Raw genomic sequence first — 25,106 nt, forward strand, 5'->3', positions numbered from 1 at the left:
TTTAATACGCGAAATCCTCTTATTTAAATATTCGGCAGAAATTGAAGATAGGAAATATGTAAAATGGAGTCACTTTAGCCAAGTTGCTAAAATTATTAACATTGTGAAGGAAAGAGTCCATTTTTATTCGAACTAGCCTGGGAAAATCAATTAATTAGAACTTTGCAGCCCGTTCTCTATGTCTCTTAAAATGCTTTTCTCTGTTTTCCAGCTTTTCCATTCCTTATAATCCTGGATAATTGTCCATGGTCTGTGTCCTACTTTACTAATTTTCTGTTGTCCGATGTCCAACCTCCAGCCAAAGTCATGCAATACGTTTTTAGTTTTGATGATTGTGTTTTTGACATGTAGAATCTACGTGTTTCCTTTTCAAATCTTCTTTGTCATCTTATTTAGGTTCCTCTTACTTTCACATTTAGACAAGTTGGCCCTTTAATTCTTTACAGATTACTCTCTGAGAATAATATTTCAACATTGCATTTTCTGGAAGCTTGTTCCTGTAGGTTCTCACTCCCAGTACCTCATACCTTAGTCGGTTTAGTGACCTTTGTGTATTCCTCACTGACTTTGAAAATTATGTCTGGGAATTCTCCAAGGTCTAAGATTCAGTTACTTTTCCCAGGGAGGATCTGCGCTGTTTCTGCCAACCTCTCCAGGGCATTATTAGTTCAAGATCACATTAAACAAAAAACACAGCCAAAGCTTCCCTAGACAATTCACGTGATCTAAATTGGGGAATAACATGAATGAGGTCTTATACTTGTAATACCTAAGACCGGGGTTTTCTCCCTGCTTTCCTATCACCTTTGTTTTTCTTATTGAGTGGAAACTCTCACAGTTACCTGAATGTGGAGGATGATAATGACTTCAACTGGTTTTCTTTATCTTATGGGTGTATTTCAGCCTTATATCAGTTATTAAAAAAACACAGACAAGCAAATGGTAGCAGGAAATAGTGAATTATATTTTTTAAAATTTACTCTTTAAAATAGATTTTATTTACTCATTTGAGAGGTGAGGGAGGGAGAAGAAGGAGATGAGGATCATTGATGTGTGAGAGAAACCTCATCAGTTGGCTCCCCTTTGCATCTTGACCAGGAACTGAACCTGCAACCCAACCACGTCCCCCAGTCCAGAATCCTTCACCTTGCCAGAGGGCCCCCAACGCAGCCACACAGTCAGGGCTGTTATTTATTTATCAGTGAGTTTAAATCCTCAAGGGGTACAGCATTACATGGATCCTGTGTCCAATGGCCTTAACAGGAAGGTTGCTTCGGAATTTAGCGGGGACCATGCCACTGTTTCCATGAGCACGAGTTACCTTCCCCCAGACGACTCTGGTTCTGTTTGGCTCACCCCCAGGAGTCACTGTGTTGTTCTTTGCTTTGCACACATAGCACATCTCTTGCCTAGATAGAATTCAGTTTCATCTCGAGCATAAACACCTTCAATGTTAAGAAGAGCTGTGTGCTCCCTCTGGTTCCAGAGACCCTGTTTATAGCCAGCAAAAATGGCCTTGGGCCACCGCCTTCCAGATGTATTTGTTGTTATAGCAGCCCTGTTCCCAGAAGGCTCCACAGGCTTCAAGATTGCGAATTATATCTGGAAATGAATGGGGAAAAAACCCTACAAAAATACTATGCTCAACAAAAATATTTTAAAGAAATGAAGGCAAAATAGAGGTATTTTCAGGCCAAAAGGAAATAACAACAACAACAAAAATGAGCCAGTCCATGTTGTAGCCATCTTTCCTAGCCAAATAGACTGTTACCTAAAATTTGGTTTGCTTATCAAGACTCCAGTAGGATCAGAAAATGTTTATTACATAGTGAGGCTTCCCGGGGAGAACAGGGCAGGTCTCCCAGCTGGTCTGGAAATGTCCTGAGAGATAAAAGAAGACGACCAGCTTGGGCTTTTTATGGTGATTGGGCATAGGGCTGGGAAGAGGTTTCCCACCATTGTTTGACATCCCACCTCTGTCAAAGGAGGGAGCACCGGGGCTTTCCTACCAGCTCATCCCAATGTAAGCCGGGAGGCAAATGTGAAAAGAAAAATTGGAGCCCTGGCCGAACAGCTCAGTTGGTTAGAGCTTCATTCCAATACACTAAGGTTGCAGGTGTGATCCCTGGTCAGGGCACATGCAAGAACCAACCAATGAATGTGTCAATAAGTGGAACAACAAATCAGTGTCCCTCTCTCAAAAAAAAAAAAAAAAAAAAAGAGAGAGAAGAGAAAAAAGAGAGTCAGCTTTCATTCCAGTACATTACCAGCAGATTTTTTTCCTAAAGATTTTGTTTATTTTATTTTTAGAGAGAGGAGAAGGGAGGGAGAAAGAAAGGGAGAGAAACCTCAATATGTGGTTGCCTCTTGCACACCAGCAGGGCACCAGCAGCCTTTAACCAAAGAATATTCTAAAAGATGTACATTTCAGCCAGGCTGAAGTGTGGCCCAGTGTATTGAGTGCCAGCTTGTGAATCAAAAGGTCCTGGGTTTGCTTCCCAGTCAGGGCACATGCCTGGGTTACAGGCCAGGTCCTCAGTAGGCGGTATGTGAGGGGCAACCACACACTGATGTTTTTCCCTCTTTCTCCTTCCTTTCTTCTCTCTAAAAATGAATAAATAAAATCTTTGAAAAGCAAGATGTACATTTCAGGCAGAAGGGACGTATGTATAGTTCTTAGGTAAAGGAAAGCAATAGAAGAAAGAAAGGATAAGTGTGTGGGTAAATGTAAATGAACAGTGATTTTAAAAAACAGCAGTAAGTCCAGGCTGGTGTGCCTCAGTGGATTGAGTGCTGGCCCGGGAACCAAAGGGTCGCCAGTTTGATTCCTAGTCAGGGCACATGGCTGGGTTCAGAGCCAGGTCCTCAGTGAGGGGTGTTCAAGAGGCAACCACACATTGATGTTTCTTTCCCTCTCTTTCTCCTTCCTCTGTCTAGAAATAAATAAATAAAATCTTTAAAAACAGCAATAAAAATATCTGATGGGATTAAAGGAAAAGATAGGACTTTTAAAAGCAATATAACGCATAAGAAGGGGATGTAATGGGTTTCATTGTTCCACCTTTTTATTATTTAGGAAGAAAATAAATACTATTTTGATTAACTTTACATTTGGAAAATTTTGGTAATTTCTTGCATAACCATTGAAGATAAAAATCAACAGTCTATAAAATTCAAACCAGAAGAGGAAACCATGAAGACCAAACAATGATCCATCCAAACAAGAGGTCATCAAGGACAGAAAAATAAGTGGACAGCACAGTAGATTTAAGAGCAAAATATTAGTAATTAAATATAAATTGACTCAATGCTCCATGTTTCAGAAAACGAAAAATTTGTCAAATTATATTTAGAAACTCTAAGCTGTTCATAACAGACACATCTATATATAAAGTCTCAGGAAAATGAAATGTAAAAGGGGGTAAAAATATATCATTCCAATGACGGGGTGCAAAGTCCAGGGATACAACGTAAAAGTGCAGGCGATTTGAAATGTCAGTCTTTGAAAGGCCATTTCTGGGAGAGAAAAGAAAGGAGGAGGCATCCTTCGGCAATTGTGTGGTGCAGTCCATGTGGGGCAAAAGGGAGTCTTAGGCATCCTAAGAGACAACAAACAAACAAACAAACAAATAATTTGGAGGACACACCAGCATCTCCCAGAAACCATCAAAACAAATCCTCGAATCACTGGAATTTGCTCTATGGACAGAAGAGGGTGCTCTTGAACTAGGAATCTCATACGCCAGCAAAAACCCACAAAAATGAACAGCAGAAAACTCAATGAGTCTTAGAAAGTTTTTATTTAAAGATCATATTCAGTACACTTCAACTCATTAAAAATTCCCCGAATCAAATATTCAGGTATCAGAATAAAACTCTAAAGCAACACTAGGAATGGAATGAAATATATTCAAAGAAGCAGTTTTGGATAAGGAAAATCACCTTGAATGAGACATCCAAAAAAAAAAAAAAAAAGGAACAGCTTTGGCCAGGTGCTCCAGTTTGTTGGAACGTTGTTCTGTACATCAAAAAGTTGTGGGTTCAATCCCCGATCTGAGCACATACGTAGGTATGTAAAAAGAAAAGGAACTCTGCTCTGGCTGGTGTGGCTCAGTGGATTGAGCGCCACCCTGTGAAAGAAAGGGTCGCTGGTTCAATTCCCAGTCTAGGGCACATGCCTGGGGCCAGGTCCCCATCAGGGGGCGCACAAAAGTTGACCACACACTGATGTTTTTCTCTCTTCCTCTGCTCCCCTTGCTCTAAAAATAAATAAAATCTTTAAAATAATGTTTAAGAAAAGAAAAGAAACTCTTAGCCTTTGCAACAGCAGGGATGGACCTGGAGATCATTATGCTAAGTGAGATAGCCAGTCAGAGAAAGACAAATAACAGATGAGCTCACTTATTTGTGGAATCTAATGAGCAAATTAAACAGTTGAACAAAATACAAACAGAGGCATGGATCCGTGGAAGAGACTGACAGCTGTCAGAGGGGAAGGGGACTGGATGAAAGAAGGGAAAGAGATTAGCCAAAGAACATAAATGCATGACCCATGGACACAGAAAACAGTGTGGGATGGCCAGAGGAGAGGGGGCACTATGTGGAGGTGGGCAAAGGGGAAAAATTGGAACCACTATAATAGCATAAACGATAAAATATAACTAAAAACAAAAAAATGAAAGCAATGAGCTCAGTGCCTAGAAAATAGTAAGCATTTACAGTGGGGTAAATTCTTGTCGAATGTTATGGAGAATGTGTTGATTGATAAGAGTGGTATTTTAGGAAGACTAACTGGACTGTTTACTGAATGGGATCATAGCTGCAGCATATTACAAAGGCCTGGCGCTTCAGTCAATATATCTGTTTAATAATAAAGAACAAAGTTCTGGGCTCGGTGCCTGTTGGAAAGAAAAAGAAGAGAAAAAGCCATGCCTCTCTATGTGCTGCCCATGGGGCACGCCTACAGACTTGGGAGAAAGTTGAGGCTGCGAAAGCAGGTGGGTGGTGAAGATGATCTTACAAGTTGTATTTTGACATCCAAGTGGTGAACCCAATGGGATATGTTTGCAGGAATCGTATGCCTCAAGCATAGGAAGAAGGTGAATGTTTGGATTTGGGGATTTCCTGCATAGAAGTCATATTACAAGCACTGAGAGTGGTTAAGGTCTGTCCCAAGCACAGAGCACACGATTTTAAAGGCCAGGAGTGAAAAAGCACGCGGTGATGACACAGAGACACAGACTTCCAGGTCGGGGTGGTATCAGGTTCATACACTTAAGGAACCCTGGTTCCTGGACCCATACTTGCGGTTTTCTGTATCACCACCAGGGGGTGCCCAAGTCTCACTACATCCCTGGCGATTTTGGTGATGAGCCAATTTCAAGAAGAAATTTTGAGCTGCTTACTTTCTCTCGACTGAAGAAATGTTGCAGAATCATTTATACAGATAGGTTTTGTAAAAAAAAATAATAAAGATCTAAAATCAGGACTACGTGTCTCCCGTTTTCACTTAAAACATGGGCCCATTATCGCGGAGAGCTGTTAGCAGCTCTCTTGGAGTAATCAATTGGAGCAAATTAATAGTCAGTGTCTGTTTTCTGAGGTCATTTTTGTGTAATTCTACTTGTTGTGCAGAACGTTTCTCACCTATTCTCAATGACAAATTCATATATTACTATTGTTTTAATGCCAAACAGCATGGCTTTCAGGAAAAAGACAACAGCATTTATTTTTACAGCAAAGTTAACTCATCAGCTTCGAACACTGATTTCTAGTGCTCTCCAATATCCCCAGTAACTTGTTTTGTTGCATTCCCCGTCATGGCACCTGTGAGTAGGGCCAGCTTTATCTCTTCTTTTCTAATTCTAATTCCCTTTATTTCTTTTTCATATCTTATTGTGCTTTCTGGGCCACTCTTTACAATACCAGACAGATGCGGTGGTCTTGAATAGAAGCTCTTCAGAGGTGGGGAAATGCAAAGGCACAGAGGGCTGACTTACATGCCTTCAGGACCGTGTGCTCATAGTCCACAGGAGGAGGAATAAGTGAGGGTCCTCACTAGACAGCTTCCTTCACCTTTATGGGGGATGTTGGTGGGGGGAGGGCAATGCTGGTAACACTGCACAATTCTCCCCAGATCAAACCAACTTCCTCTTTTCCTATTGTTGCAATAGTGCTGGGATCAGGGCTACAGCTGTGTGCGTCAGAAGCAAGGGCGATCCCTGAGGAAGGAGCTGTACACCTTCCATCTTTATGCAGAATTTCCAAGGGCCCGATGGAGTGCCTTGAGTCATCAGCTCTTCTGGAAAAGTCAGGGTTGACAGGGAACACAGCTGCATTGCCTGGTGGTCAAGAAAGACCACCCGCCCATGTGCTGAACTTCGCATCTTCTAAGGGCGGGAAAGCTTGGCTTCCAATTGATGACAAATGGAGAGAAGGCAACAGAGGGAATGTAACTGTGAGCAAGGGAATAAATGAATGCTTTGTGCAGTGAGGGAAACTCGAGCGAGGTTCCTGGCCAGTGGTGAGACTGCGGCTCAGTCCTACCAGGTGCCCTCAGGGGTGGAGCCGTCTGTTTGCCCCTGACTTTGTAACCTGACAAGGTCAAGTGGAATCCTGTGCACCTAAGTGGCATTGCTCTGGCGGAAATTGTGGTCGTATAATATGATGCTGAACTGGACCAATTGTCAATGACTGCGTGGAACTCTAGTACTAACTATGCCAGTGTCCGTTTACTTATTTTTCAAGTTATTTACACTCCCAAACTCTGGTACCATATAATGCTTGCACTGTTACTAAGATTCAGCTCTCTTATGCAAACAGATCATACGCTAACCCTGACCCTGATCGCCAGTGCCTTGAGATACTCGGTTCAAGTCTCATCAGGATGCAATTGGAACAGAAAATCACTGATCTCAGGAAGAGCTATATTTAGCTAACCATTATGTAATTTATGCTAAATAGTTCAGCAGAAGTTGATCATAAGGTATAATTAACGGTAGATTGATGAGGAAATGGGTAATCAAATTAGTATAGAAACTTGAAAATGTATGGAATGGCTTTATAGGATAGTGAAGTGGTGAATTTTATGTCAACCTGTCTGGGCCATGGGGCACCCAGATATTTTGCTACATGTTAGTCTAGGCATTTCTGTGAGGGTATTTTTGGATGAGATTAACATGGAAATCAGCAGCTTGAGTAAATCAGATTGCCCTCCCTCAGGTGGGTGGGCCGCACCCAATCAGGGGAAGGCCTGAGTGGAACCGAAAGGGAGACCCTCCCCCAAGTAAGAGAATTCTTCTTCCCAGGTGGCCTTTGAATGGGGACATCAGCTGCCTTCAGACTTCAAGTGACATGCCAGTTCTTCCTGGGTTTCAAGCCTGCGGCCTTGAGACTGAACCGCACCTTTGGCTGTCCTGGGTCTCCCGCTGGCCGTCTCACTGTGCAGGACTTGGGAATGGCCAGCCTCAAGAATAGTGCAAGACAGTTTCTAATAATAAACCTCCTTCTGTGTGTGCGTATCTGTCTACCTGTCCATATACTCTCTTTGCTCTATTTCTTGGAAGAACCCTAATACAGTCGTTTCTTTAACTCTGACTCTACATGAACAGAAAATAAGTATGCCCGTGTGAATGCTACCGGAGGGTATGTTATACATGCACTACCCTAAATGTAGATGCTGGTACAACCGTGATGGTTTTGCTGTAAAAGCCAGGAACCTAGGCCAGACACCAAGGGGGCGACCTGTGCTGGCAAGGTTAACCCAGCATTTTGGGGTGCTCGGTCTCTGTACATTCCAGACCCTGGCCCGTGACCTGCTCTTGGGAGGTCAACTCTAAGCTCTTGGAACATCCTGTGTCTTTGTCTGTCTGGGGACCTGGACTGCGCAGGGAGTCTGTGGTTGCAGTGTGATACACAGTGGGGACCTTGGGCCATGCTGTGTCTGTTTTGACCTCTGGAGCAGATGAAGACGGAGTGACCCATGTCTTCATGGCCAGCCTCAGCAGAAACTCTGTCTTAGGGGACCTGACAATACTGTGTGTGTATGTGTGTGTGTGTGTGTGTGTGTGTGTGTTTTCTAAGGTCACTTCCTTCCTCTTGTGGGTTAAGGCATTCTCAACTAATTGTTTTTGCTGTTATAAAGTCATAACTAACATTTATTTAGTTCTAATTATGATCCGGGCCAATTATGATCTGCTATAGCCTTGAAAGAACATCAGTGCCCTTGGTTTTGGAGCAGAAGTAACGGAGGCTCAGATGGACCAGCTAATGCGCCCAGTGAAAAACCTCAGTCCCTCTTCCGATTCTGACTCCCTGCTTCCATTGGCCATGATGCTTCAGCATCTCTGACAGAGAAGGATCTAAACAGAGATCTTTCTTTTCTCTCTGTGTCACACGTTCTGTTTACAATAGGCTTTTGCATTGGGTTCTCCAGAGAGTGCATGCATCTCATGTGGGAGGGAACTTTGTATCTCAGAGAAGTCAGGAGACCTCCTCAGGCTGGAGGATTCCCGTTCACACCTCTGGTTGCAAAGTACACAGACTCTGCCTGGGAGGAACAAGATTCATCTTCATTCTTCCTGAGTCTCTGAACGTATACAGATTGCTAAAGCAAAACCCCCTGCCTGCTATTAAAGTCTAATAGGGACCCAGAGTCTCAAAAACTCTGCAAAAACACTCGGGCACATTTATTTCCTGAATGTGCTGAGTTGTCAGTTTCATCGGAAATGACTAAATAGGAATGATCGGCCTTGACTTTGTCTTTCTGTTCAATTTGGCTCTTTGGCACACTGGATCCAGACTGAAGCTGATGGGCAGACCCTGAGGCGATGTTGACTTGACCCCCAAATACCCTCCTATGCTCTTCTCGTAATGAATGAGGGTCTTATTCCTGGTGTGTGTGGGCCTAGAGGAGGCCATGGAGAGGGCGGTGGGGATCAATGCTGGTATGTTTTCGTTGTAAATATGGAAACTACACCAAAAGGCACCAGACATTAATTGCTTTCTTAGGTCCTACATAGGAGATGGCCTGTTAGGGGGGCTGAACACTGGCTGCAGTGTTAGGGGACGTGAAACGACACCTTAGTTCCATGATGTGACACCATAAGCAGGTCACCTCATCCACCATCCCAGCTCTGGGCGGTTCCTCTTCTTTTCTGGGTCCCACCACGTCTGGACGTCTGTGGACCACTTTGTAAAGGGATTGGCACCACGCATCCAATAATGTTCTGTGTCTCCTCCAAAATTCAATGAATTTGAATTTTGAGGTACTGACTTCTTGGAAGTCAGAGGATTAAGCCCTGGCCAGGAGCTTCATCCTGTACACCAAAAGGTTGCGGGTTCGATTCCCAGTTGGGGCTCATGCGAGAGGCAACTGTTTGGCCTCTCTGTCTCTCTCCAATGACAAAATGTCCTTGGGTGAAGAGGATTAAGACACACTGACTGTCCTCCACCTGGGGAGGTTTATCTCAGTGTGCCCCCCCATCACTGAGTAGCCAGAACCTCCCAGTTGGCAGGCATTTGAATTGTATTAGGTTTTATCTTCATGTTATTAGCATATCTCCTGCATGCCTACAGGGCATGCCACGAGGAAAATTCAAATGAAGACTATATTTATCCCCTGGCTCCCCGGAGTGCTCAGTAAAGCACAGATGGAATTTGGAGACCCCAGGACAGAGGATTAACTCAGAGTCCCTAGGCAATCACTGGGAGGGGACTTGGTACTCCCACCCCAGCTCATTGACCATGACATGTGACTTCTTTGAAGGTGGACAGAAGAATACTTGCAGGAAGAACCGACTGAAGATGAGAAAGAGAGGGGGACTGGGAGTATTTGAAGGAGCCCTAGCTGGGTAGCTCAGTTGGTTAGAGGGTCATCCTGATATGCAAAGGTTATGGGTTCGAGCCCCAGTCAGGGCACATACAAGGAAAGAATCCACCACTGAATGCATGAATGAGTGGAACAACAAAATTAATCTGTCTCTCTGTCTCTCTCTCCCCTTCCTCTCTGTCTCTAAAAATCAATAAAAAAGAATATTTGAAGAAATAATGGCTAAAAATATTCCCAAATTTGGTAGAAGAAAGAAACCCGCAGACTCAAGAAGCTTATAGTGTTCCAAATAGGATAAATTGGAACAAATCCACACCAGGACACATTATAATTAAATTTCTGAAAACTAAAGACAAAAAAAAAAAACAACACAACAATCTTGGAAGCATTGAGAAATGGCACATCACCAACAGGGGACGCCAGTTTGAATTAAGTGGAGTTCTCATCCGAAACCACGCAGGCAGGAAGTGACAGGCACTTTGTTCAAGTCACGGAGAAGAAAATTGGTTAACAGTAAACTTAGTATGAAACTGTCCTTCAGGAAGTGAATCCTACTCATAAAGCAGCAAATTGCTGACTCACACAACAACTTGGATGGATCCTAAATGCATTTTGCTGGTGGAAGAAGACAGTGTCAGACGGTTAGGCACTGGGCCTCTGTTTAGGTGACATTCACGACAAGACGAAAGGCCTTCAGAGGTTAGAAGGGTGTGACCGTGTGAGGTTGTTTACGGGCATGAGACTGGTCTTCATTCTAATTGTTGGGAGGGTCACACAAATCCCTGCACTTGTTAACATTTATCGGCTTACTAGACAGCTCATCAGAAGAGAGCATTCAGATTTACTGTGTAGTAAATTACAAAATAAATTTTCAAAGGTCACATTTGCACACTTCACAAGGCATGATTGCAAAGTTAAATGGAGATCTTAAAATAAAATGTTAACACAGCAAACACAGATTTATATAAGGCCAGTTACTTTTTTATATCATATTTTTCCAGCAGTTCAATTCTTTTTAAAAATTCTTTATTTATTTTTAGAGAGAAGGGAAGGGAAGGAGGAAGCAAAGGAGAGAAACATCAACATGTGGTTGCCTCTCGTGCGCCCCCTACTGGGGACATGGCTCGCAACCCAGGCATGTGCCCTGACTGGGAATTGAACCAGCGACCCTTTGGTTTGCAAGCTGGCACTTAGTCCACTGAGCCACACCAGTCAGGGCAAAAATTTCTTGTTTTAATTAACTCAAGCTTATCAATGATTCATTTCATGGATGGTATCTTTGTTTGCATCTAGAAAGGCATTAGCATGCCCGAGGTCATCTAGGGTTTCTCCCATTTCACCTTCCAGGAGTCTTCTAGTTTTTCATGACCTATTTAGGTCTGTGATCCATTTTCAATTGATTTTCATGAGGAGTGTAAGCTCTGTTCCTACGTTCATTTTCTTGCCGCTAAGATGCCCTGTTCCAGCACCATTTCTTGAAGCCATTATTTGCTCCACTTGTGTGGTCTCATTCCTGTGTCAGAGATCTGTTGTGTGCTCCTGGGGGCCTGTTTCTGGGCTCGCTGCTCTGTGCCACGGGTCCATCTGCCATTGTGTCACCACATGCCACTCTGTCTAGGTCACTGTCCACTGTCCCTTTGTAGTGAGGTTTGATGTTGGGCAGTGTCTGTTCTCTGACCTGGGTCATCTCTTCCAGTGCTGTGTGGGCTGCTCATTTAAACTGTGTACTCAGTTTGTTAGCACCCATAAATTAGTGCAATGGGGCTTGTGGATCAAGCTGGGCAGAGCAGACATCATGACAACACGTTTGCTGTGAACATGGACTCTCTCTTCTTCTGTTTAGTTCTTCTTTGATTTAACGTGGCAGAGTCCTATCCTTTTCCTCACACGGGTCCTGCACATATTTTGTTAGATTGATACATAAGTGTTTCACTGTGGGGGCTGCTAAAGTCAGTGGTGTTCAGTGTGTGATTTCAGGTATGTAGGAATATTTAAATGTCATCTAACTGTAGTCACTTTAATATGAATGTTTAAGATGTACTCAATGAATCAATGGAGTAACACACAAAACTTCTCTTTTTATCAGATCTGAAATGAAAACTTCACAGATGCGGATACAACGGTAACTCTTAGACAATAACTACTGTTCTGAAAAGGCTTTGCTGAGTATAGGAAGGGAAAGATTCGAACCCAGGACTGGATATCACCTATGCAGAGCTTGTGCATAAAATAGTAAGTAGAGTTAACAGATCCTAAAAAGTTTTATGGACATTATCTTGCACAATAAAAACTGAGGCCCCAACCATTATGCTTATCTGTATATGATCTATCAGTCACATGTTTATATTTATCATCTGTCATCCATCTATTTTTACAGGAATGCAACCAAGAAATAGCATTCTTCTAAAGGACTGGAATACTCACGTGATCAAAGAGTTGCAGAGAAAAAAAACCAGGAATACAGATATTCAAGAAATTAAGTCCTTAAACCAGTGGCGTGGGGTAGGGTGCTGTTTTATTGGGTTCTGTTGTGTGTTCTTCCTCGTGGTAGAGAGTGCCCGGCAGGTCAGAAGCTGTGGTATAATTGCCAAAGCTTATAAACCTTCACTAGACTCTTCTCTGACTCCCTGTCATTGGGAAACAAACTCTATCTATGAGTTACGAAGTGTTACAGAGAGCCCTGGCTGGGTGGCTCAGTTGGTTGGAACATCGTTCTGTACACCGAAGGGTTTTGGGTTCGATCCCCAGTCAGGGTGCGCGTGGGAGGCAATACCTTCCTCTCTAAATCAGTTTTAAAAAATATCCACGGGTGAGAATTTAAATTTTTTTAATGTTATGGAGACAATAGGACCTTTTAAGAATAGTTCCAGAAAGAGAACCGAAGCATCAGATATTTTGTTGAACAAGATCAGCAGTCAATACACATTAAATATCATGTTTGTGTATACATTTCAACTATGTTGAAATAAACCTGTCATCTCATGTATTCAAAGCCCCATCTGTTTTCTCAAGTGATTGTTACAGCATTTGCTATTCATATTAATATATGAGTTATTTGCAAGTCCTTCTGTGAGCTGCTTCCATCAGTTATTTAAAGAGACTTGCAATAAAGCCTATGTGGACAACCTAATAGAAGTAGAATTTTTATAGAATATCAAGATCAGGAGGATGTTAAGAGTAAAAGGTAAATAAAGAAAAATAAAGCATGCCTTAGTAGGAGACCACAGGGCCCACCCTAATGAAGTCCAGGTTTGGTTCCGGGCCTTCTGACCAGGAAGCAGAGAGGAGCATGTTATTGGAAATGTCAGGAGACCGAGAATTCCCTTCAGTCTGTGCCCCAAGAGGGCTTGTTCGGGCAGCACTTTCCAGATGACTGGTGAACAGGAAACACCCTCTGACGTTTGAGAAATAACAGCTTCATTGTTACACTCAAACAGCATAAAACCCTTCTTTAAAATGCACAGTTCAGTGGTTTTAGCGCATTCACAGAGCTGTGCAGAAATCACTGTTAGGTGCCTCGCTTTGCCTTTAGCCCGGCAAAGAGAAACCCCGCCCCACGCACAGTCCTTTCGCACGACCCCTCTTCCAGGCCCCGGCCACCGCCGATCTGCGTCCCATCTCTCCGGATGTGTCTGTTCTGGACGATCCGTGTACATTGTACGTGTTCGTCCAACATGTGGTCAGTATATCTGGCCTGGCTGCTTACACTCAGCATTTCAAGGATCATTCATGTTAGGGCAGGTATTACGTATTCATTCATTTCTAGGGCTGAATAATATTTAATTGTACAATTGTGCCATTTTAAAAACTTTTATTTATTTACTTTTAAAGAGACAGGAAGGGAAGGAGAAAGAAAGGGAGAGAAATATCAATGTGTGGTTGTCTCTCGCACGCCCCCTACTGGGGACCTGGCCCTTAACCCAGGCATGGGCCCTGACTGGGAATCAAATCAGTGACCCTTTGGTTCGCAGGCTTGCGCTCAGTCCACTGAGCCCCACCAGCCAGTGGCCCATTTTTTTGTTTAGTCCATTTGTCAGGTCCTGAGCATTTGGGTTGTATTCTCTCATTTGAGCTATTATTCACACTACATGTGAGTCTTTTTTAAACGATGTTTTTTTAAAAGATTTTATTTATTTAGTTTTAGAGAGGGGAAGGGAGGGAGAAAGAGGGAGAGAAACCTCAATGTGAAGTTGCCTCTCACGTGTCCCCTACTGGGGACCTGGCCCGAAACCCAGGCATGTGCCCTGACTGGGAATTGAACCAGTGACCCTTTGGTTTGCAGGCCTGTGCTCAGTCCACTGAGCCACACCAGCCAGGGCGCTATATGTGAATCTTTTTCATGTGAAAATGGGTGGTCGGGTATCTTGTTTCTGTATGCACAGTGCTGTGCAACCATCACAGTCGTTGCAGGACTTCTGTTACCCTTCTAAATGGATCCTGGGTCCCCACCGAACAGTACCGGCCCCTCCCTTCCCCGCCCGCCCCTTGGCCACCACAGTTCCACCCTCGGTCTCTGTGAACTCGCCTACTCCAGGGCCCTTCTAGGGCTGTAGTCACACGATAGCTGCCCTCCTGGGACTGGAGTATTAGCATCACGTTGTCAAGTTCCATGCACGCAGTGGCATGAGTTAGAACCTCCTTCCTTGTTAAGGCTAAGAAACCTTCCGTGGTGCATGGGGCGCACACTCGGTTGATCCGTCCATCTGTGGATGGGCACTGGGGTTGCTGCACCATTTGGCTAACGCCGTGGTGGACGTCAGTGTTCAAGGAAAGACCTGCGTCCGTTCCTGCTCTCACTTTTTTTTAGGCACATATCCCTAGTCAGACTGGAAGATCATATGGTAATTCTATGTATAATTTTTTGAAGAATTACCATACCCTTTTCTAGAGCAGCTGCGCCATTTTACATTCCCACCAGCAGAGCACAGGGTTCCGATTTCTCCACATCCTCACCAACACTTGTTCTTTATTTTTAAGTTTGATTAATTAACTTCTCTTTTCCATTTTTTATGGTTGACACTATTACAGATGTCCCCCATTTCCTTCCCTTTTTCCTCCTCCACCAAGCCCTCACCCCCACCCCAGGCCTCCACCACACTGTTGCCTGTGCCCATGGGCTTGGCGTGATGCATGTATGTTCTTTGGCTAATCTCTTCCGGTCCGCCCTCCCCCTCCCCTCTGACAGCTGTCTGTCTGTTCCACATGTCCCTGCCTCTGGCTTTATTTTGCCCATCAGTTGATTTCGTTTGTTAGATTCCACAGATGAGAGAGGCGGTGTGGTATTTGTCTTTCTCTGACTGGCTTATTTCCCTTAGCATAATATTCTCCAGATCCACCAACACTTTTGAAAAATTAATAGTTATCCCAGTGGGTGGGAAATCTCATTGTTGCTTTAATGAGCATTTTTCAGTGACTAGGCATCTTGAGCATCTTTTCATTATCTTTAATTTTTCTTTTATCTAGTCCAGTGGGTGTGAAGTGCCATCTCCCTGGCATAGTGGTTGGCATTGCTCCAAGACTACTCACGCTGAGAGTGTTTTCTTGTGCTCCTTGCCCCTTTTCTTGTCCCTTTGGAGAAATGCCTATTCATATTCTTTGCACGTTTCTTTCTTTCTTTTTTTCATATTTCTTTTTAAAAATTATTTATTTCTAGACAGAGGGGAAGAGAGGGAGAAAGAGAGGGAGAAAAACATCAGTGTGTGGTTGCCTTTTACATGGTCCCTACTAGAGGCTGGCCGGCAACCCAGGCAGGTACCCTGACTGGGAATTGAACCAGCAACGCTCTGGTTTATAGGCTGGCACCCAATCCACTGAGTCACACCAGCCAGGGCTGCGCACTTCTTAATTGAAGTGTCCTTACATTTATTGTGGAATTTTATGAGTTCTATGTATATTTTACATATTACATCCTTATAAGATAGATGATTTGCAAGTATTTTCTCCCATGTAGTGGATTATATTTCACTTGCTTGGTGATGTTCTTTGAAGAAAAAAAATGTTTTAAATTCTAATAATGAACAATTTATCTATTTACTGTTTTGTTGCTTGTTTTTCTGGAGTCATATCTAAGGAAACATGACCTAAGCCAACTTTATTCTTTTGTTATGGGTAGCCAGGTGTCACAGCATCTTTTGATAAAAAGACTACTCTGTCCCCATTTAATTACCTCAATACCTTTGTCAAAAAAAACCCAAAACAAACAAACAAAAAAAAACAATCCAGCCCTGGCTGGTGTAGTTCCATGGATTGAGCGTGGGCTGCAAACCAAAGGGTCGCCGGTTCGATTCCCAGTCAGAGCACATGCCTGGGTTGTGGGCCAGGTCCCCAGTGGGGGACACATGAGAGGCAACCACACATTGCTATCTCTCTCCCTTTCTACCTTGCCTTCCTCTCTCTCTAAAAATAAAGAAAGAAAATCTTTTTTAAAAAATGCAGTCCCTTTCTAAGCCTCATTTTTAGACTCTCAATTCTGTTCCACTGACCGATGTGTCGATGTTATGCTGCCATTGCACTGTCTGGATGGATATGGCTTTGTGACAAGTTTTGAGACTGGGAAGTCTGACCCCAGCGTCCTTCTTCTTCCAGATTGCTCTGTGAGATTGATACTCCCAATTTTACTACCTGCTCTGTGCGTGTTGTATATCTCTTTTTGTTCCTTCGTTTATCCATTAGTGACAGGCGCACAGCAGAGTGATCAGACATTTATATACCTTACAAAGTGATTCCCTCGATAACCCACCTGGCAGCATACAGAGTTATTATAATATTATTGACTATATTTCCTAAGCTATCATTCACATCCCTGTGACTGTTTTAAAGCTGCTGATCTGCACTTCTCAACCTCTCAACTTTTCCACCCAGACCCCCAACCCCCTCCCATCTGGCTACCAACAGTTTGTTCTCTGTGCCTATGAGTCTGTTTCTGTTTTATTTGTATATTTTGTTTTTTAGATTCACATATAAGCGAATCCTTATGGTAGCTGTCTTTCTCTGTCTGATTTATTTCACTAAGCACAATACACTCTAGGTCCATCTCCGCTGTTGCAAACGGTAAGATTTCATTCTTTTTCATGGCCGAGTAATATTCCATTGTGTGCATGTACCACATCTTCATCCATTCATCTATGGAGGGGAACTTAGATTGCTTCCATAGCTTGACTATTGTAGATAATGCTGCTGTGAACATAGGGGTGCGTACATCTTTTCAAAATAGGGTTTTGGATTTGTTTGGCTAAATACTGAGAAGTGCCATTGGCCCGTAAGTTTCTGAGAAATTTTCATCTTTGTGCCGACACTCCCCTTTCACAGCTGCACATTGACTCCTTTTCCCAGCAGAGTCCCGGGCATTTGCATCTTACTGCTTTTACCTCGCTCTCTGGCCCTGTCACTTCGGTGCCCCATGCCAGCCCGATTCTGATGGCAGTTTAATAGCTAGGACTCCTCAGTCTGAGTTCTTCTCTCACCTTTGACATCTTGTAATTTTTGCTGAGAGCCAGCTGCGTGCGTGAGGCTATGGGAGCTGAGTGTGAGAATGCGTGCCCACCCGGCTGGCTTAGGGCAGCATCTGACCTGCGTTGTAGCTGTGGGCACCTGAGGCCTCTGACCTCCTTCCTGTTTTCGTCTTTGCTCCTCTCTTGGCCTCGTGGCTTCCCCTACATTCCTCCTCTTACAGAGTCCATGTCTCCCCGCTCTGCAGCGGTCGCCCCTGGTTTTGAACTTGAGTGTTGTTGGCTTGACAACAGGGTATGGGGAGAGGAACATTCTGTTACCTTCTTATTAAATGCCATTCTCTTCATGGGCCAGAATCTCCCCCCTGAGGCTGTCCCACGTGTTTCTGTCCTGTCCCCCCGTCTGCCACCCCCCCCAGGAAACTTTCCCCGGCTACAGAATCCCCAATATCTGTCCACAGAGCCCTCTCCCCTGTTGGCTGGGATTTTGTTTTCCTCTTTTGGTGAGACAGGAAGACTTCAGTGAGGAGGAATTCCTTTCCCTGAGCTGGGATGAGGTTTCAGAGTGGAGCTCTGGTGGTGGGGGGGGGGGGATGGGGCCTCCTGGGGGAGGGGGGGGAGGGCTCAGGCCTTTGGAGAAGGCACGGGTTGAACTTCACAGTGACCACGCTTCTCCTCCCCCTTCTAACCGACCGGCTGGTATAAAACAGGGATTCCCACTCCTGCTGTCAGGTTTGGTAATTTTCCAAAATGACTCAGAGCCCAGGAGAGCATTATAATGCAGGCTCCGAATCAGGACCAGCCCAGAGAAGTCTATAGGGGGAGGTCTGCCAGGGCCCTGGATGCAGAGCGCCCAGTTTCTCAGGACAGGGGACCCTCCTGGAGCTTCGACGACCAACCAGGAGAACTCTCCTGCACCTCAGTGTCCCGAGTTTTTCCCGGGGTCGATGGCCCGGCTGCTTGGATCTGGGACCACAGCGGCTGGGGAGCTCTCAATGGCCAGACCTCCCAGAAGGTCAAGCTCACAGCAAAGCCCAGTCCTCTCATTACATGACTGACCTTTCCGTCCTGACTGCTGCCATAGCTGAGCTCCTGGCACTGTGCAGTGACCTTGCCAGGAGCCCTGGTCCCTTTGTCATGCTGTCTGGTTGCCGTCTCTGTGTCCATCTTCCTCACAATTCTGTAGCTTTGTCATCTTTGAGCCCCTGGCCGCCTGGCCCTGCCGGTGTGAGCTAGCTGCTCCCTAGAGTAAAATGTTCCTCATTTCTGAGTTTCTTACTCAGAAATGCCTCTTCGTGGCGCCGTGCCAGACTGCTTCTGCCTCGACTGCTATTAAAAGATGTAGGACTGCCGAAATGAATTTCCGAGGGGCCGGGTCTCTGGCCAGCACCGCTCTTGTCAAGCGGCTGACACCTGCTATTTCGAATCCCAGCTATTGCTGATGGGAATCATAAAGACCCCGGGGGCGTAACTCTTCTGGGATAAACTGTCCTTCTTTGAGGAAAGCCTCATCAGCCTCAAAGTAACCAAGGTGGATGACACATACACTGTCTTTCCTGAGCCCAAAGGGAGAGGTCCCATCAGCCCTGTGACCTATGATTATGGAAATCTTTGCTGAGATAGGACAATCTGAAATAAGCGACGAGCAAGATCGATATCCAAATCAGAGGCTGTGACATGAAGCAGGAATATGACCTTCCTTGAAATAGAAAATGGAATAAAGCTTATTGAAAGTGTTCAACTCTCTAGACTGGAAATGACACTGGGAATTTATTCATAAACATCAATATGGCTTTTGCATTTTGAGGGGTTTAATAGCCGATATTTTCCCATGTGGAATTCTGTATATCTTGTCAATTGCTTCAGCCTTCTCGGAGTCAAATGCTTGAGTGCATTGGAACTAGGATAGTATAGCTTATTTTAGCCCTGGCTGGTGTGGCTCAGTGGATTGAGGGCTGGTCTGAAAACCCTGGGTCACTAGTTTGATTCCCCGCCAGGGCACATGGCTGGGTTGCAGGCCAGGTCTTCAGTAGGGGGCGTGCGAGAGGCAACCACACATTGATGTCTCTCTAAAAATAAGTAAATAACATTAAAAAAATAATAGCTTATTTTAGCATAGTACTGAAGAGCATAGAGCAGAAGAGAAACATCTCTTATTATAGCAGACAACCAAACTATGTTTATATTGGTGTAAATGCATATGTATCGATTAATATGTCTAAATAATGATGTAGACAAAGTAGAACAAGCTCACTTTTTTTTTTTCATCTTGGGAAAAAACAAAATAGACTTTGGCAACACTTGGCAATTAGTGAGTAAGGTATGTAAGTCTTGCTGAGTGGTTATATTTATTTTAATGAGGCTAATATTGTGGAGCTTATAGTGACATCTTTTTGGCTGCTGTGTCCTTGGTGGGTGGCCGTGAGCAAGTTATCTCCTCTTCCTGTGTTCTGTAAACTGGAACGGGTTATTTTGAGCAGGGGAGAAGTGAAATGTGCTTAGCGTGGTGCCTGGCACAGACTGATCACGTAATGAGTGGTAGCTCTCAGAAGCACTTACAAAAAAGATTTCATTTATTTTACTTTTAGAGAAGGGAATGGAAGAAGAAAGAAAGGGAGAGAAATGCTATTGTGCAGTTGCCTCTTACACGCCCCCTACTGGGACCTGGCCCTCAACGCAGGCAGGTACCCTGACCGGGAATCGAACCAGTGACCCTTTGGTTCGCAGGCCAGCGTTCAATCCACCGAGCCACACCAGCCAGGGCCAGAAGTACTTTTAAAAAGGGTAATTGGTTTCTAGGTATCAGAACACCCACCTTGGTTTATAAAATTAGTGCTCCTAAAGTAGAGCTGAGGAAGAGTTAGAAATTGGATACCCAGATGATTTTTGACATCTGAGTTCATAGCCGCTGTCCACTGAATGTTCTGGAAGTCCCCATCGTTAGTGAGCAGCGTGCCTGCTCATGTGCACATGCATTTTGTGGTCAAATCGACGAGTCTGACGATGTGCAAAGTCATAAGGCCTCCCAGCTGCCAGATGTGTCCACGAGAAGTTTTTAGGTTTTCAATAGATTTTTTTGTCTCTTGCTTCTTACTCATAATTTCTATTCCTATATTTCTTTTCTTGTATTTTATTTAATCTTTATTGTAGTTTTACGTTTCCTTTGAGTCCTCTAATGCTCCCCACCCCCCACAGCTAGTGGTTTTTTGGGGGGGTTAAGACACCCAAAGGTCTAGCCAGACCCTGCCTTCCCTCGGAGAGCTGAGGACAAAGCCAGCTCCACGCACAAACAGGTGCAGAGACGCAGAAATAAGACCACATTGGCTCATTAGCTCCCTTGTTGCCCTCTTGCTTGATTCCGCTTCTCTGAACATGAGACTCATTTTTTGTCCACCCTCCCCGCCCCAGGAACTCATGGAGACATTGAAGATGCCAGAGTGATTAGTCTTATTGCCAATAAGCTAGTCATCGAGCTGAAACCGATGGTTGAACACCGTGAGAGGGTTTCCGGGCTTTTAGCTGATGACCTACCTCCCTTAGGGGCCCCCACGCGACAGGAGAAAGGCTATAAAGCCGCAGGGAGTGCTTGTGATATAGACCACCTGTGTGTCGGACAGCGCACACCCACACACGCACGGACTTCGGAGACGCAGAGGTGAAACTCCCGACGACCCACCACCCCACCAGCTTCGACTCCCTCTAACCCTAACGCGTGAGCGTTTTCATTCCTCCGGGAGGCCCCGCCCTCCCTCCGCAAGCCCTGGATCTCTCCCTCCCGGTTGCGGTCCAGACCTCCCTTCTCCACCCATATCCTGCATTTCCACGAAGAAGCAAGCCACAAGCCCCCAACCCCCAAGCAGTTCACCACCAACCCTCTGCATCCCTTCATTCATGCACTCCCTGTGAAGAGGGAGTGGCCGGCATCCCTTCCTTCCCTTCACTCTGATCGCTGCAGGCACGTGGGAGTCTGCTCCTGGCCGGATGGATCTCGGTGAGCCCCACAGAGCCTGGGGGGCGGGGGGGGGGCGGGGGGGGGGAAGGACCCACCGTCCTCGCCCCACGTGATGACACGGCAGAGTTTGGTGTGCTCGGCTGCCTTTGAGCGCTGCCATACTTTTCTCTCTCGTTTTCCATCGCCCATCCCTCCTCTGGTCCCCCCTTCCCCGCGACCCCTGGCACCCCCTCCATCTCCACCCGACCGCAAATGTGGGGTTCCTCTGCACTTGGTGAAGGGCCGCTTCTCTTCCTTTCTTCCCAGATCAACGTGGAATTTTCAACGTGTCACGAAGGCCGATGCCCCTCATCTTGTATGCCTGGCCATACCTCTGCTCCGACCTTCAGCCGAGCATAGGCTAATGTCACCTTAATCGATTTACAGAGTTTGGATCCTGGGTGTGTGCAAAAAAAAAAAAAAAAGAGAGAGAGAGAGCTTTCGGTGTCCCTCCTTTCGTGGATCTTCTTTATCTCGGTCAGTGCCGTGACTGTACATCAGGTTGTTCAAGCTGGAAATACAGGAGAAGCTGTGACTCCCATTCAACATTACCTGCCTGTAAGTGTGGCCACGGCGGTCTCCAGCATTTTCGTCAGCCTGTCCCCGCTCAGCCCAGGTCAGCAGCGTCGCTGCCAGCATCACGACCACGGCCTTGCAAGTGTCCTCTTTCACGGATGCTGTTCTTCCATATCATAACCACGGCAACCTTCCCCAAACATAAATCCGATGTGATTTGTGTTACGCTTCAAGTCCTCAAACAGTTTGTTGTTGTGTATTTCCTCTTCCGGGAACCTGAATTTAATGGAACTTGTGTTAATGCCTTTTTTTCTTCTTATTAAATGAAAAGTATTGGGGCACCATTGTGTAATGAAATTGTGTAGGTTCCAAGTGTACAGTGCTATGACACACCCTCTGTATATATGGCACCGTGTGCCCACCAGCCAAAGTCAGATCTTCTTCCGTTACCATATGTTTGACCCCTTTTACCCTCCTATTTTTTAAAAAGATTTTATTTATTTATTTTTAGAGAGAGGGCGAGGGAGGGGGAGAGAGAGAGAAACATGGATGTGAGAGAAACATCGATCAGTTGCCTTCCACATGCCCCCTGACCAGGGACTGAACAGGCAGCCCAGACATGTGCCCTGACGAGGAATCAAACCGGTGACCCTTTGCTTTGTGGGAGGATGCCCAACCCACTGAGCCACACCAGTTGGGGCTATCCTCCTATGTTTAAAAGTCCATGGTTCACTGTTGTTTCTAGAAGGCCTTGAATGATCTGCCCCGTACTCACTCCTTTGACTTCCTTTTATACAACTGACTCTTTTCATTACTCTCTTTGATACAAAAGAAGTTCTTTTGATCCATTCACTCAGCAAGGTCTAGAGGAACCTCTGAACTCTTGTAGGGAAGAGGAGCCGGGAGGCAGAGGCAGGGCTCACGTGCCGTCTGGGTGCATCACCGGTGAGCAGCTGTGCGCCGAGTCCTTGTCTCACCTACAGGAGGGTCCCAAGGGTCCCGCGGCACATGAGGGGTAGCAGACAAGGCACAAGGCACGTGCACCTGAAGAGCAGGTTTTTTCCAGCTGTATATGTTCTAAATGCATTTTCTTTACAATTTTTTTCTTTTTTATTTAATCCTCACCTGAGGATATGTTTTATTGATTTGAGAGAGGGAGGAAGGGAAAGAGAGGGAGGGAGGGAAGGCAAGAGAGAGAAAGACATAGATGTGAGAGAGAAACATGGATCAATTGCCCCCCATACGCACCCTGACCGGGGATTGAACCCACAGCCTTTGGTGTTTGGGATGGTGCTCCAACCCACTGAGCCACCCTGCTAGGGTTGAAGCATTATTTTTAAAGCCACACTCTCCAAATCCTTTAGTATTGGAAACGGGCCGCGAGCATTCCTCGAGTCCGGCTCATCGTCCAGCCCGCCCCCACCCCTGTGCTTCAGATGACGTCACCGAAGCAGACGCATTGCTCAACCAGACAAATGCTGGGCGTCAGATCGAGGATGATCAGGTTGACTGATGTCCAGGGACGTATTTTGCCTTTTAAATGAAATTTAAATTAATTTAAAAAAATTGGAAATGGAATTACTAGCCACCAATACCAAACCATTTATAATCAGTGTATTCCATAGATTTTTAAAGCACGTGTAATTAGAGAACTATTTTCATTATCTATCTTGCATTGATCTGCTCTTGAATACTTTGCCCGACCACAAGGTGGCAGCAGTGCACTCACTACGGGGACAGCAGAGGGCGAACTACAGAAAGATGTAGTTTTCATTGGATCCCATCTAGGTTCCGCTTATTAATCAAACAGTCCTCGGCTATTTGCTCTATTTCTGAAATACATTCTCGCTTCATATGATTTATTCATGAACTTGGATTATGTCCTGTGAAGTTGTTGTTGTTTTTTTTTTGAGGTGGGTGGTATGTAGGAGCATTGTTATTCTAATACAAAACGTTACCCTTATCACAAACACGCAGAAAACATTTTCCCCTGTGGGGCGGCACAGCAGGTGACGAAGAGAGAAACAGATAAGGGCAAGCCAGCGAGGGGACAGACTGCCAATCAGGGGGACGACGCTTCAGTTCCTTCTTCGGAAATCGGGGATCAGCTCTCTACTTGTCTCTGCATTTACAAGGGTGTATAGAACAATATCGATGCCGTGTCTGCCGAACAGAAGGAGGAACAGCGAGACTGGACTGAGTGATAACACCGTATTAGGGATGGTAGCTAATGTTTACGGAACACTTTCCACCGAGCCACAGGCACTTATGTTACCATTTAATCCTCTCGACACCCTTCAGAGTGCCTTCTGGGATACCCGTGCTTTCCAGACAAGCCAGGTGAACTATCGGCAGGGAGTTAAGTGACAACAAGGAAGAAGGCAATCTGGATTCTGACCCAGGCTGCAAACGTCTCTCTTGCATCAAAGCTGAGCTTTTGGGTAAGGCTTTGTCCTGGTTAGTTGTGTGTGTGTGCGTGTGTGTACACACGTGTGTGCATGTCTCCCCTGACACACCTTACGTTTATGTCAAGGAATCAGGACACGTGAATACTTCTGTTTTTCAAAGATCTTGACTCAAGTGGGAAGGTCCTCATTACATAAACAGTATCTAGAATAACCATGCTGCGGTGCACGGCCAGACTGCCATCGTCTCTGTGCTATAGCTTTTGGAGAGAGCCTTAAGCTGTAAAATGCACAAAATATCCCTGCACAGCTGTTTTTTATTGAACTTATTGGGGTGACATTGGATAATACAATGATATAGGTCTCAGGAGTACCATTCTACATAATACATCATCTGTACATTGTAGTGTGTGTTAGCCACAGTTTTTTTAACCCTCACCTCAGGGATCCTGACGAAGGGAGAGAGACAGAAGCAGTGACGTGAGAGAGACACATCAGTTGGGTGCCTCCTGTAGGTGCCCTGACCGGGGATCAAACCCATGACCTTTTGGTGTACGGGACGACGTTTCAACCAGTGGAGGAGCCACGTGGCCAGGGCTGTTCACCTGTGTTGAGCGGTGGGACCTGAGGCCTCACCAGGTGTGAAGCTGCATTCTTGCCATCCCTGTACAGGTTAGCCTGAGCAGGCAGGGGCTCACAGGAAAGGTGAACCAATAAAAACCAAGGGGGCCCCCCCTGACTCAGCCCTGGTTGCAAAGTGGAAGGTGCATGGGTTAAGGAGATGCCTGGTCCTTGTAGACTCAATGTCCCTGAGCACAGATGGTGGCAGAGGGGGGACCTGGGCACACCTGGGCATCCGCTCCCGTCAGCCACCTCCTCCCCTCCCAGCCCCTCTGCAGTAAGTTCAGCCTCCATCA

General features: G+C 45.3%; 1 pseudogene; it reads right to left on the minus strand.

Annotated features, from left to right (window-relative positions):
- Positions 1–1,108: 1,108 nt before the first annotated feature.
- Positions 1,109–21,907, minus strand: LOC114488665 (annotated as a pseudogene).
- Between the last annotated feature and the right edge of the window lie 3,199 nt (positions 21,908–25,106).

The sequence above is a fragment of the Phyllostomus discolor genome, chromosome 12 (genome assembly GCF_004126475.2).
Source record: "Phyllostomus discolor isolate MPI-MPIP mPhyDis1 chromosome 12, mPhyDis1.pri.v3, whole genome shotgun sequence".
Taxonomy (NCBI): domain Eukaryota; kingdom Metazoa; phylum Chordata; class Mammalia; order Chiroptera; family Phyllostomidae; genus Phyllostomus; species Phyllostomus discolor.